This window comes from Larus michahellis, chromosome 3 (assembly GCF_964199755.1).
Source record: "Larus michahellis chromosome 3, bLarMic1.1, whole genome shotgun sequence".
Classification (NCBI taxonomy): Eukaryota; Metazoa; Chordata; class Aves; order Charadriiformes; family Laridae; genus Larus; species Larus michahellis.
The window spans coordinates 80,235,029-80,248,964 of record NC_133898.1 but is presented as its reverse complement, the minus strand read 5'-3'; the positions used below and the strand labels follow the sequence as shown (position 1 = coordinate 80,248,964).

General features: G+C 45.0%; 1 long non-coding RNA gene across 2 annotated transcripts in view; it reads left to right on the top strand.

Moving 5' to 3' along the window:
• LOC141741072 (uncharacterized) overlaps window positions 1-13,936 on the top strand; it is a 38,903-nt gene that overhangs the window by 24,065 nt on the left and 902 nt on the right. The window lies entirely within an intron of this gene.

Genomic DNA, 13,936 nt, shown 5'->3' with positions numbered 1-13,936 from the left:
AGAAGTACACTGGATACGGAGCACTTAATGGTATCCTCCAGTTTCTGCCAATGACGGTTACAGAGCTCCATCTAAACTAGAAAATTCATCTTGCTGTAGTCTTGCCTCAAACCACATGTTTCTGGAGACAGAGTCATCTCTCCACACTTGGGATGTAACTGGTACCCTGTTAGCTACAAAAAGGGAAGGATTTTAAGATATTCACTTGACTTTTCCTACCTAGTTACATTCCAGACTGCAAGTCTGTTTTAAGATTGTTATGGCAGTTCCAGGTAAACGGTTAGATCATAAGATGTCAGAGCGGCATCTGTGCTGGCAATTTCACCAAGAAAATTATTTAGCTTAGACATCCACAGAGCATCAACCTGAAGCTCTGTCTTCCTAATTCAACAGATGTTATGTAGAGTATATTAACAGCTCTTGATGGGATACAACATAAAGCATTGTTCCCACCACAACCTCCCAAGGATCTGGGTCTGCCATGGAAGAAACCAATGATTGGTATTGAGTTCACTGTGGTGGAAATATGCATATATATTGCATACAGATAACTGCCAGGAGGAGAACAGAAAATGAGTTACCTATGAGCAGTTGATCAGTGCTAGATGCATGCATATCTCACACAGTCCCCATTCTCTTTTTGTTATACTCCTGCACACTTGGGATTCTCATACACAGAAGGTGCACGGTGTGTGGCTGTTGCCCAAATTAAAATCTCAAGGAGCCTCAAGGCTTACATGTACTATATAGGCATATCAGGCCCCACAGACCCATAAGCAAACGTGCAGCTCCAGCAGATATACGTATATACCTCTCATCAAACTCCTGGTGCTATATTGTAAGTAATTTTTCATTCCATCAAAGGCATGAAAAGCCTTCCTACAGTGTCTTTGTGCAGTGAAAGCGGCAATATCTGATAGCGTAAGGATGTTCAGTCAAAGGGTAAAGAGATTTTAAAACCCGTGCACAAAGCAACAGTAAGAGTACCTGAACAAAACACATTTGGAATAGTGTAAGTTGCTACTTTGAAGACATTATTCTTAACCTCCAAATTTTAAAACTTTCTAATGAAATGTGTCATCAATAAATAGCTTGTTTTAAAGCTACATCTGCCCAGGAAGCGTGCAATTCTACTGTCACGTACAATATTTAAGAACCCAAGCAAAGTTGCCAATAAACATCACCAGGCAAACAGTTATAAGACAACGGTAAGCATTCATCCCTAAAAGCAAAAATATGGACCAATCCACAACAAAATAAAAATTGGCAAGAACATATAACATTTGCTCTCGAAGAATTCTGTACGTTTCCAAATTACAACCAAGCCAAACACAGGTAGACATCTGTCTACAATCTGCGTAGTTTCAGGATGTCTCTTCTGCCAATTCATCCTTAATTAATGAGCATTTCTATGCAATCCTATTGTTGTCATACCTTATATACAGTGGCTTCAGCTTTTCAATGTCTCATAAATACCAACAGTAAACAAAACTGGGGACTAGATAGCGCAAAGCCTGAGAGAAAAATAAGGATTCAGGAGAATATATAAAAAAGTAGAAAAGACTGGGAAAATGAGAGCAGAGCAGAAGGGGAGCAAAAGAATAAGCTCTGAGGAAAGAGTCAATGCCAGTAAATGTAATATCCTCCTCGCAAGAAAAAAAAGAAAAGAGTAAAGCACAGATAGAAACAAGAGGGTGTGTTCATCCAAACCCATTATAGGAAAGCAAGACAATTGTTCCTCCTTCATTCTTCACCGTGTTTTAATACTACTTCTGTATAGGGTCATGCATTGTGACTATTGAGGGAAAGGTATACCTAGAATTTAGATAGGCTCTTAAAAGCAAGCATATGCCATAGAAAGAGCCGTGAAACACAGAGATAGGAAACAAATTATGGTGGTCATTTCTAGAGAATTCACAGTCCTTCTGAAAGCCAGGGATCAAATTCAGACTTGATCCCCCAATTCATTGAAATAAGCTACAACTGTTACCCACAGGTCTGTTTTCTTGTGAGTCAAACTTCAGTCTTACCTTTGCCCTTTTGTTTCAGTGGAAGACCAGCATGTACATCTGAACACAGAATTATTTTATTTTCCGTGATGATCAAACCCAAATGTTATTTTACCTTTGCCAGCTTTGTGTAGGGTGATGTGCCATCTTGCATATTTATTTTCCTGGAGTGATTCCCAGAAGTATGCTATGCTTTTTCTTGCTCATGTCTCACTAGCTTTATTTATGAGTTGTGTACACCAGGTTTTCAGTCCCTGGGGACAGGCCTACACAAGAAATCTATGGATGATATTTAATATGGATAAGTATGGGAGCAGGAAAAAAGCAGTTACCAAATGGTACTCCAAATTGATCTAATTCAAAATTTCAGACCAGATCATGGATAGGTTAGCATCGATGGTTTAAACCACAAACACCTTTTTCTGTTTTGTCATGTAGAAGGGAGAGACATGGTAAAGTTTACTAAGTCACAAAGAAATGTTACTTAATGCTCACTGATGCTCTTCGGCTGCTAAATATTTAAATATTAAAGTCTCACAATAGACCTTTGTAATAGGATTATGTGGTGCTAGATGAGTGAAAAAATGAAGTACCGTAGCATCATTTTCTATTTGGAATACCTAACCTCAGTACACCTCATGTTTTCAAAAGTCTCCTTTAGTTCTTGGGGAATTAGAGAGGTTCAGTTTCTTAAAACCAGGCACACAGAGCTTGGGACACACAGGTTTAACATAAAAATCATACTGGCTTTTTTTCTTTTTAGTTGCTTCCTAGAATTAAATGATTTTTACCTGAATTTTTGTAAGTGTGAAGTGGGAGAGAAAAATCCTTTCACATCCAACATCCATACTAACCTGATATACACCAGACTTGCAAGTAGAATTAAAGGGAGTGCTTTGGGGGAGTATGTTCAGTTCAAAATACCAAAATGTGATTAAGGACGATGAGACAGCATTTCCAGGAGTCTTCCCAGTTAAGTGGAAACAAAATTATTTAAAGAGCAAATTTTCACTTGGTTTGCAGAACTAAACTTCCATTGTTCTCTGATAACTTGAGTCTAATAGCAGTATTGTTATTGTTATTGATTCTTACTGATTGCATAGAAAGTATGTTTTAAAGATACATTTTTTCTCACTATTAGATGCATGAATTCCATCTGGCTATAAAATAGATCAAGATAAGGCCTTCTTTCTCACATGCCATCACAGCTGATGAGAGCTGATATCATATTATCCCTTCGATTACACCTGTGCAATCCCATTAATTGAAAAATAATGTGATCTGGGGAAACTTAATGGCTAGTAACGGTGCATAGGAAAGCTGATATACAAAGCTTGATGTGCATCTTAAACTGCAGTTGTATTTGCAGGTTGGCTGCTTGAAAAAAACACAGTTTTTACCATCCCCTAGGACTTCCGTGAGATGCCATAACCGCTGGACCGTTCCTCAAAACAGAACTGACGGATCAGTATTCTGATGGGTCAAGCCAGGGAGAAAGGCATCGTCCCCCCCTCCCCGATGCTCTGATTCATTTGACAAGTCAGTTCGATATTCATATATGTGTTCTTTGTCTGGCAAATGTTTCATCGCTAGGTCTCTCTGTAACAGCTGCACGAGGTGTGATGAGTCTGTCATCCCACATAGCATGTTAGTAGGTCAGTATTTTACTTCAAGGATGCTCCTATGCTTGCCTCTGGGCCAGCTCTACTGTCAGTGTAAGCTGCAAGCACAGGACCTCACTTGCGAAGGTTGTCTGCGTATCTGTGCGTGTCTAGTGGTTTAATAGGTTGGTAGCCAGTGAGGTGGTATAACGCTGCTCAGTACAACAGACAGGCGATGTGGGGCATTCGTGTGGATGAGAAGCAGTTGGACTGGAGAGCACAGTTGAGGTGCCAGCCATAACCAAGATCATTCTCCTGAGTGCTGTGCAAAAGCAGCCCTGTGGCCATACAGGCTCTCTAGCGATGGTATACAAGCGATCGCACTTCTTCTGTGCCAGGCTGGGCACTCTTGTCTTGTGCAGTACGGCTGCAGAGTGAGAGCGAAATGCAAGGGCTGTAAGTGTGGTAGAGGAATTAGCACTGCCAGTTTGATTCCACCACGTGTCATTGACAGATGTCAGACCTACTGGTGATGTACAGGACAAGAGCTGCTGAGGTGACGTGCTGTTTACCACCCTTTACCCTCTTGTTTCTCCTGACACCTGAACTCCCAAAGCAATTCCCTTTAAGGTGATTCACCCAGTGACCCTAAAGAGCTGATTACTCACTGAGATGATATGGAGTGAGGTAGCCTGAGGACAGGCATTACCAGCGGCTGGCTTTGCAGCTTCTGCCATCTCTGCTACAACTTTGTAAGGTCTGGAATCTGGACGGGGGGAAACCTGGTGTCAGTAAGTAGGTAAAAGGAACGGCATTATCCATGCCCTCACTGCCCCTTGGCTGAATTAAGGATCCCAAGTAGAACCCGTTACCTCACTCAGAGCCCAGCACTTGTATACCTCTCCCCATGCTCACTGACAGCAGTGCCATACCCAGCTGAAATGGTTGCCCCATCTACGCTGCCACCTGAAAGTGCCAGCAGAGCTCCTAGCCCTTTTCTGCATAGCAGAGCCTTTACAGATATTTTAATCAGGTATTGGACCAGCCCAACATGCGTGTCCTGCTGCAAACAGCTATTGCCCGTTGTAGCAGGAGCATGTGGGTATTGCTACTCAGGGAACAGAGGCTACTGGGGTCTTTCCCTCGTCTCAGTCCCAGGACCTAAAGAAGGCTTTCTTAAAGGCACCACATCCATCACACACGCTACAGCTGATGCCTGAGTCAGGGATACAGCAGTGACCTTGGAAAAGCAGTGCCATAATTTTTGCCAACTGACAGAGCAGGAGCAAGTACATCCCATGAGCTTCGTCCCTGAGCTGGGATGCTCGGGAAGGCAATGTAACTTGTTATGTGGAGACAACTTGGGAAAGTGGGATAAAGACAAGAGTCTGTGCTGCTGAGAAGCAGAAGCAACAAGGCACTAACTGCAGGTGAGGAGAGAGCACAGCAGATGCTGGTATCTTACCCTGGTCATTGGTCATACAGGTGTTGGCCAGAGCTGCAAGATACGCTCTTGAACACGGCCTGCTCTTAGACCTCTCTCGCTGTTAACAGTGAGATGAGGTTTACTCTGTGGGGATTCAGGTTGACTTAGATTTTTATTTTTCGAACAAATCAAACTAGCATGTGTCACTTGTGAGTTTATGCTCAGTTTTTGTTTGGTTGCATTTTTTTTGGTTTGTTTTATTTTGTTTTCTTTAATAAGAAGTTCCTCAAAAGCATGACTAGACTTGCTCACAAGTGGTTACATTTTTAGCTGGAAGCTGCCTGGTGAGTTGTAGGAGGAAAATTGCACTAGTTTGAACTGGATTTAGTAGCAAGGGTATTTTAATTTGGGGCAGCAGAGAGAAAATTGTATAACGCTGTTGTGCTGTCCTGAGTAGGAGAAGCAGCCAGTGAATTGCATGATTTTTCCGTCTTTGTAATCAGTTTGTTATGCAAAGTGCAATGCCGTGGGATTCAGCATTTTATCTGCTGGGTTTCCCCTGGCAGCATCTGAAGAAGTTCATTATAAGTGTTTATCACATGATCCACTTAATCAAACCACCGAAACTCGGAGAATAAGTCATTCTAACAAGACCCTTCATAGCTGCCTTATAAGCTACTTACTGATACGCTCTTCCTTGGTGAGCGTACAATGAGTTTCCTTGTATCCCGGTCTATGATACAGGAAGTTCATTATCCCCAGTCCAAATTCAGACGTAAAGAAAGGAAGCGGGGCTTACAAAGAAGCGACAGATAATTTGCAAAGGATTTTAGTTAGCCACTCAAATCCCAGATAGAGTCAGACTGTAAGCTCTTCGCAAGAGCAGCCTTCTGGTTTTCAGCATTAGGCACAGAGCAGGTACCTACGTAGCTGACTCTAGTGTTGTAAAATGCAGACGACACAGGAGAAATTACTTGCTTCTTTTGATTAGAGGTTAACTAATGGAAGCATGTGAGAAGAAAGAGCAATCAGAACTGAAACCATGCTTTTAGCTGGGCAATAGTACATATACTGCATAGTAGTAGCAGAGCTGATATCTGGGCTGATGCAAAATGGCTTGAAAGCCTGCTAAATCCCTGAGTGCACTAGGGTTTGAGATACTGTCAGGGGTTTGTCTGACAAGCCAGGAGCTCGCAGACATGCTGTTTGCAACCTGTGTTTGTACACTGTACATCTATCTGGTAGGATAAAATGTGTTTCCCTGTGATGTACCTAGGAACTGTTTGGTTCAGGGGAGTGGGTAGGTCAAGGGCTGCTCTGCTTCCTTGAAGTCATTCATTTGACTGAGTTCTGTCACAAGCAACGTGACATCAGATTTTCTGACACTCACTGAATTTTCTCACTGATGCCATTTCACAGGCAGTAGCTCCTAAAGGCTTGCCTTCTTGCTATCTGCTAAAGACCAGTTTGGGTACCACCACAGATGTAGGCTTGGATCAACCTTAGTGTAGAAATGCCCTGGATGACTTTGCCGAGCACTATCCTGTCTCCATACCATAGTGCTGCTCGGCTGCTCCTCTTCTCTCACCTCACAAGCTCATGTGAAGGCAGCACAGGGTCATACCAGTCCGAATATTGATTTTGTGTAGGGACACAGGCTGAGCCTGATGTGGGTCTCCAGATGAACCTTTTTTTGTACTGGACACTGCCATTGGGACAAGAAGCACTGGGCAGTTCAAGACAAGCTACTCTGTAAGTCATTAAAAACAGGGAAGTGTGCAGGACTGAGAAATACTGGCAACAGAAACAAAACCCCCAAGCTGGTTTGATGGGGATGATGCTCTCTCCCTAGCGTAGCTCCAGTGAAGCACGTCATAAAATTCATGCCATTGTCTGGGTACTGCCTTGAGGAAATGGTGAAACGTGTCTCTCCAATGCTGAAGTCCAGCCAGCCCAGAGCTTTAAAATTCAACCTGTTAATTACTCCTGGGAGTAATTAGCTTCAGCCTGGAGTGACTGAGGAGTCTGCACTGCATCAATCAACAGGCGTGAGGGCTTGAGATGTGCAGTTTGCATTTGTTGTGTTACAGGAAAAGTTACATGATGATGCTTTATCTTTGTTTTCCATACACTTTGTACCTGGCTGTCTTGTCTTGATGCAGCCGTCAGTCTCTTGACTGCTGGTATACCGGTGTACCAAATTGGCATCAGTATGGCTGTGTCCCCAGGAGGGACTGCGCTGCTTTAGTAGGTTGGTTTCCAACTAAAAAGTTCAAACAGGACACAAAAGCCTGGAGGAAAAGACTGTTTTGCTGTCATTATCCTTTCCATTTTAAAAACAGCAAATGCAAATTATTTTACATCTTTTAAAATAAACATCTAGCCAAAAAAGATGAATCTATGCTAGCTAGTTAGTTTTGCTACTTCCTTCAATTTGATCAGAGTATAGTTCCCTTCCTCTTTCTCATTTTTTTGTCATACTCCCTGTCTGTCTTCTTGGTTTCTATTGTGCCTATTTAAAGAGCCCCTCTTCATCTCTCTTTTGGGACAGTCTTACTGTCAGGCTTTCTGCTGTTTCAGCTTCTACGCAGCCAGTGCTTCAAGAAAAATGTGTCTCTCTTGTGAGGTGGGGAGAAGAATGGACCCATAATAATAAATATTGTTTGTATGCACGTAGCGCTTTAATCAGTCTGTTTCCAATAACTTTATCTAAGTGGCCGGTTTACTATTGTCTCAGCTTTTTAGGTAAGGAGACTGGAGCAGAGCGAGTTGATAACTTTCTGCTGTCTGCAGCAATGCAGTAGTAAAGTGGAGAATAAAACTTCTCTTTTCCAAATGATTTTTCAGTGCCTGACCCACTGCTCTGTACGTGAGGAAAGCCAGCACCGAGCATCTGGAATCATTGTTGGTAGGGATAACTTTAGTCTGCCGTAAAGAGAAATGGCCAGTTGTCCGCTGCGTGCTGTTAATTTGTCATTCAGGAACCGCTAGTGCCTGTATTGCTGCTGAGGCTGGATCTCAGTGTCTCTGCACGACCTGCGTGGAGGGAAGACTTGGGAGGGAGACTGTGCCGGGTGTTGTGTGCATCTGGCTGCGTGCATTCGCACTCGCGAGTGACATGCACACAACTCCCACCGAGAACTGAAGGGATGCTACCAGATACTAACCTGACTGGGTTTACTCAGTGCCAAGCCGGGCTCAATTCTCTCTCCCAGCCTAGGGATGAAAGACCCTTTAATGCACTCGCTGCTCCTGGGCTGTTCAACTCAGTCCCCAGTAGTGTTATCTGTTTAGAAGCCTTTCTCACTAAATTGCTTCCTTTGAAGACTGCAGGCTTTTTAACAGCAGACTGCAGCACCTGCTGCTTGCTGGAAATCCCAAGCAAGAGAGCGTTGCAATGCCAAACGTGCCAGTCACAAAGCATCCCATTTAGCAGATTTTCGCTGGAGGTAGCTGATGAAGAACAGAACAGACATGTTGTAAGGACTGCGAGCCCAAGTAAAGGAAGGTAGCTTTGAAGAAAGCCTCCAAGACAGTATTTCCAGAATACACTCTTTTAGAAAAAAAGTGGAAAATCCAAAGAATGAAATGCAGCCAGAATGAGCTCACTGCAGGTGATGCTGGTCATGATTTTTTAAAATCAGTTTTAATTATTAACTGTTTTAATCATTGATTTTTGTCCAGGGTCTGCCATTACAGTACCTTTTTCTGCAGCCCCAGAAACCCCACATTTTTGTGGTTCTCTGGGGCTTTCCCACAGCATGCATTTCCCCTCCCTTGGAAGACTGGTACGATACAACAGAGAGGACTTCCTCTGCCCAACCTGCAAACTAGGTGCTGGGGAGTCGCCTGTTCCCTGGCAGGATTTGGACCGCCCCTTTCCCTCTTCCACAACAGCCAGTCCTGCAGGGATTTACACCCACTGGGTGCATCCATGTTTTGCCTGACATTCCCTGGATTTCATTAGCCTTACAGGCTTGGGAGCTGCAGAAGTTGCTGCGAAGCTCCCCTGACCGAGGGTTAGGTGGGCAGGCAGGCACTCGCCCTCTCCTCCTCTGGAAAATGGAGAAGTCCCTGATACCTTTCAGTGAAGAACAGGTGTTAAAAAAAAAAAACAACCAACCCTCTTTTTGCTTTTGGTGGCCTTTCTTCCAGTTTGCACGGATCTGCACAACGGCGTGCAGTGCCCAGAGCCCTGATGGAGGATACGTGCATTTGTATTTGTCTGGTCCCATCTGCACCAGCGAGCCCTTGAAATGTAGCCTTGCTGGCAGATCTGGTCAGGCTGGGAAACGTAGTTTTAGATGTTTTTTTTGTTTGTTTACAAGTGGTCTTGGCCGCAGACAGGGACACACAGCTGGTGGTCCGTGCACGGCTCGGTGATGAGGCTGAGGCAGGGCTCTGAGCCTGTGAAGGCTGGAGTGGGGCTGAGCTCGTCCAGCTTATTCCTGGCTGAATTTGGAGCCAGTGTTGGGAGAGGCTGCTACTCTGCTGCCTCCTCCTGCGGGCCGGCGTCTCGGGGCCTGGTTTGACTTTGCCTGCATGGGCAACAGCATCCAGCGGCCCTCTGCGGCCATGGCTCAGAGCTCATGCGATGGATGCCTCTGCTCGCTCCAGACGCGCTTCTCCTGCAGACCAGAGAACACCTCTCACTGTTAGCAATAACGGGTTTAATACAAATATTGCACAGATACAGATATCGTTCTTCCTCTGCTAATTATAATAGCATTAGACAAGGTGAGAGAGGCGCATGTCTGAAGGCCTAGTGTCTTGGAGAGGGCTTTGCAAGTGCCTTTTGTGAGATGTTTGTGTGCCAGCGCGGTTCATGCTGGCTGTGGGGACTCGCGTGAGCAGCTATTGGCACAGCTCAAGCAGAAATGGCATGGTGGAGATTTCTAGCAATACCAATGTGCTGCGCGCCAGCCTTGGACTTCAGAAGGCCCGTGTCGCGGACCAGGGAGAAAAGGCAGCACCAGCCCATGGGTACCTCAAACCTGGTGTTAAGGGAGTGCTTTCCTGCGGCGACGTGGTGATAAAGGGTGGCGGAGGGGGAGACTGCTGAAAGCCGTGACCTTCCAGGCAGGATCTGTTTCCCAAACACGCATTAAACTTCAAATCTTCTTTACGGTGAGGGTGACAGAGCACTGGAACAGGCTGCCCAGGGAGGTTGTGGGGTCCCCTTCTCTGGAGATTTTCAAGACCCGCCTGGATGCAGTCCTGAGTAATGTGCTCTAGGGAATCCTGCTTTAGCAGGGGAGTTGGACTAGGTGATCACTAGAGGTCCCTTCCAACTCTGGAAAATTCTGTGAAATTCCATGAAAAATAAACAGTGGCGGACTCCCGCAGGTGTGGGCATGGGGGAACCTGTTAAATTAAAGCCCAAGCGTAACAAGAGAGATGTTTGCTTTGCGAGATAACGTGCACCTGTTCTGCACGCTGAGGGCAAGGAAACTCTCTGAGAGGTGTTTTCCTTTGTTACCACGGCAGGCGTTTTGCACTGTGAGGCCACGCAGCTCCCCCTTCTCCCCCTCCCTTGCCTTTTAAGACCAGGTATCCCCCCAGCTTTACCAGCGCCTCCAAGCTGACAACCTCCAATCTGACAACGAGTGTGATAAATGGTGGCAATTGCTCCTTTTCCTCCATCAGTACGTCTCATGGTGGAGCTCCCCTGACCACACTGCCCAAGTTTGCTGCCCGGACTGATGCTGTTATTAAGACGGCCGGGTCTCTGGTACCTGCAGCCCGGTCACCGGCTGGAGACGAGGGAAGGGCATGCTCCCAGCAAGGCGCCCTTCAGTGGGGCTGCTCTAACGAGCCAGCTTCGTTATCTGACTTGCTGTTTGTCCCAGAGAGGCTGCGGGGACGTCTGCTGCTTTATTTTGTTAAATGGTACCAAATGATGGCAGTTAAGAGCCTACCAGGAGAAAATGAGCTCTTAGGGCAGCATTTCATGTCTTGTATGCAAGGCTTTATTGAATTAACTTTGTACCAGAACCACCGTACACTTCCCTTGCTGGAGAGGCCAATCTAGATTAACTGTGGAATAAAAACGTTAGGACCATATTTTGTCACACAGGTGTCTTGCATTAAAAAATCTTTACATGCTTTAATGTCATCTGAGTTTTGGCAAGCCCGCAAAGCGGGCTGGTTTTCAGTGATCTCTGTCTCTGTCTTAACGCTGCACCCATCCCAGTGTTAATTACGTAGCGCTCTTGCTTTGCTGCTTATTTTCCACGTCGGGGACGGTGTATTTCCTCTCCCACACAATCCTTGCGAATGCAGAGGGTGCTGTGAGAGGAACCCCCGGCACTACTGTTGCCGTTCAAGCGATGCCTTTTGCCTCCGTGGGTACCTGCAGCTTGGCAGCTCCAGCTGGGCAGCGCTGCCAGCCTGCGGGAGGGAGACTTGCATACTTTCAGCTGCTTCCCCATTATGTACACATAAAGTTAATAACTGACTCAAGAGTTCATCTACAAATATATTTTTAAGGCTGCTCTTGGTAAATTTTTCCCCTCTTGGCCACAAAGCTCTCGTTTTCTGTAATTTCCTTCCTATACTTTCCCATAATTCTAATCTATTTTAACATTAATGTGTTAGTTAGCCTGTGCATTTTCAGCCTCTTCTCCCGTACCTGCTGATTATTTCTTTTCTCCCTGTCCTCTATCCCTACTTTTGTTGTTTGCAAAAAAACGGCTTTTCTCCTCCCTCTCCCTCTTCACAGCTCCCACCATCTGTCTCTCTACAAATACAAAGCTTTAGGGGAAATGATTCACTAGGCTGCTAGCTCATTACTCACACGCTCCCCATCATGCTTTCTGTCCTTGTAGGATGCTCTAACTAATGTAAAGATCAATGAATCCTGGGAACTGTTATTCAATTAAAAAAAAATAAGCCCTAGCAGTTAAATAGATTGGGCTCTTTGTACTTCCTAAACACCAATGTTTAGTTTTTCTTCCTCACGCTGCTAGCATTATTTTTCAGAAAAGGATCAGTGAAACAGAAGAATAGAAATGATCACTGGACCATTTAATGCAACCTTGTGTAGCACATGATGCAGGAGTTACTTAATGAAATTCCCTGGCCCAAACCAAGCAAATCTGTGGTAAATCTAGAGCACATATTTTAGGATGACAGCCAACATGATGAAAGGAATTTACTACCCAGCCTTGCTAATCATTTTGAACGCTTAACTGCGCTCCCTAATATGCTGCTTTGCAAGCAGCAAAACTGTCACAGCCTCATTCCCTACAGATTTCTCTACTCCAGCCTTACCCAGGCCAGCCCTGCCCAGGGGCAGGGTGGCCAGCTCTGACTCCCATGAGTGCCGGCTGGCCAGCTGCCCACCTCTGGGAAGGGACCTCCGCAGGCCTGAAGCCCCCCGCCCCAGCCTCTCCCTCCGCAGCGTGCAGGTTGGGGGCTAGCTCTTTGCTCAGGTAATTATTTCCATGGAACTCATAGGCACTGAAGATCTTTGAGCTTCTACCTATTAAATGTGGTAGAAATTGGCTAAGGGGCTCAGAAGCCGTTTGAGACAGACTGGTTCACACCGTTAAAACACTTCAGATATCTTAAAATGCCGGAGACGGCCATATTGAGTTGGCAGATACGCCACAGCATTTCAGGGGACTTGCTCAACCTGGAGACTGAGCTCAATGGCGTAGGGCACTCCAAGTGACCCTAAATGTTTAGGGATGTTTAGGTATCCCACTCCTTTTGTCTTCACTTTGTTGACCTTTTAAGATGGATTTCTGTCATGACTTCAGGCTTGTCGCCATATACTAGAAGGCTATTTTCTTAATTGGAAGCTTAGTTTCTCATTTTATCACATGGAAAATGCCCCCCCCCTCCCCACACGCAAGTAGGTAACAAGAAGTACAATTTTATTGTGCCTTGTCAGGAAGCTGCCGGCACGGCAGGTATCAGCCTGTTTTGGTTGTTGGGCTTCCCTTTAGAAATTGGAGTTGTAAGAAGCACAGCAAATACCACAATCAAAATTATAAGAGTTGATAATACTGCATACACCCTTCTCCCAGTTCTCTTAAATGGCTGCAACTCTTTATGCAACAGCCTGCTAAAGGAAAATCTGAGTGTAGCTGCAATGGGGTTTTTCAGTTGTTTTCTCATGAGCACCACAAAGCACGTCCTGTATCAACACACCACACTGGCACCACCTTCATGGAAAGCTAATTAAATAATGCGGGTGATGTAACAGGAGTATCAACTTCTGGGCTAATTTACTTTTCAGACTATCAAACACACGTGCTTTTTTGTAAAGCTGCGTTTGGGTCATTCTATAACAAATAATAAAGCTGAGGAGGACCTTGGAAAGAGCCTGCGCTGAGCAGGCATGAAGTGCTCTGTGTCAGAGCAGGGCATTCTCGTACGACTGCTCTAAAGAATAAGGGCTGACAAATTTTAAGCCAACAGGGTCCACTGTTACCTCAGTAAGGTTAAGGCAGTTTTAAAAAAAGAGAGCCCTCACCAAAGTCATACTTATGTGCTCTGTAAAAAAAAAAAAAAAGTTCAAACTTTAGCAGATGGGATGTTTTTGAGCCTTCCTGGTTGCCAACACCCCGTGGCTCTCAGCGTCTTTGATTGTTTTATTGTTCCATACTGCATACAAGTTGTAGGAGTCAATGTTATTTCTCCTAACAATTGCTGGCTTTCCAAATGCCAGCTGTCCTTTGACATGCTGTGTTTTAAATAAGGGCTGAAGAGCAGTAATGAAGCTAAAGGCCTGCTATAAACTGCAGCGTTCCACAGCACTGAGAGCACGCACGTAGTCATGCATTTAGCTCTCCTTTTGTGGACTATTGCTGCAACACACTGAAGGTGTTAGGGGCCAAGCTGTAAGGAAATAGAACTCCAGAGATTTTGGATCCGAGTCCTCTAATTGAAGA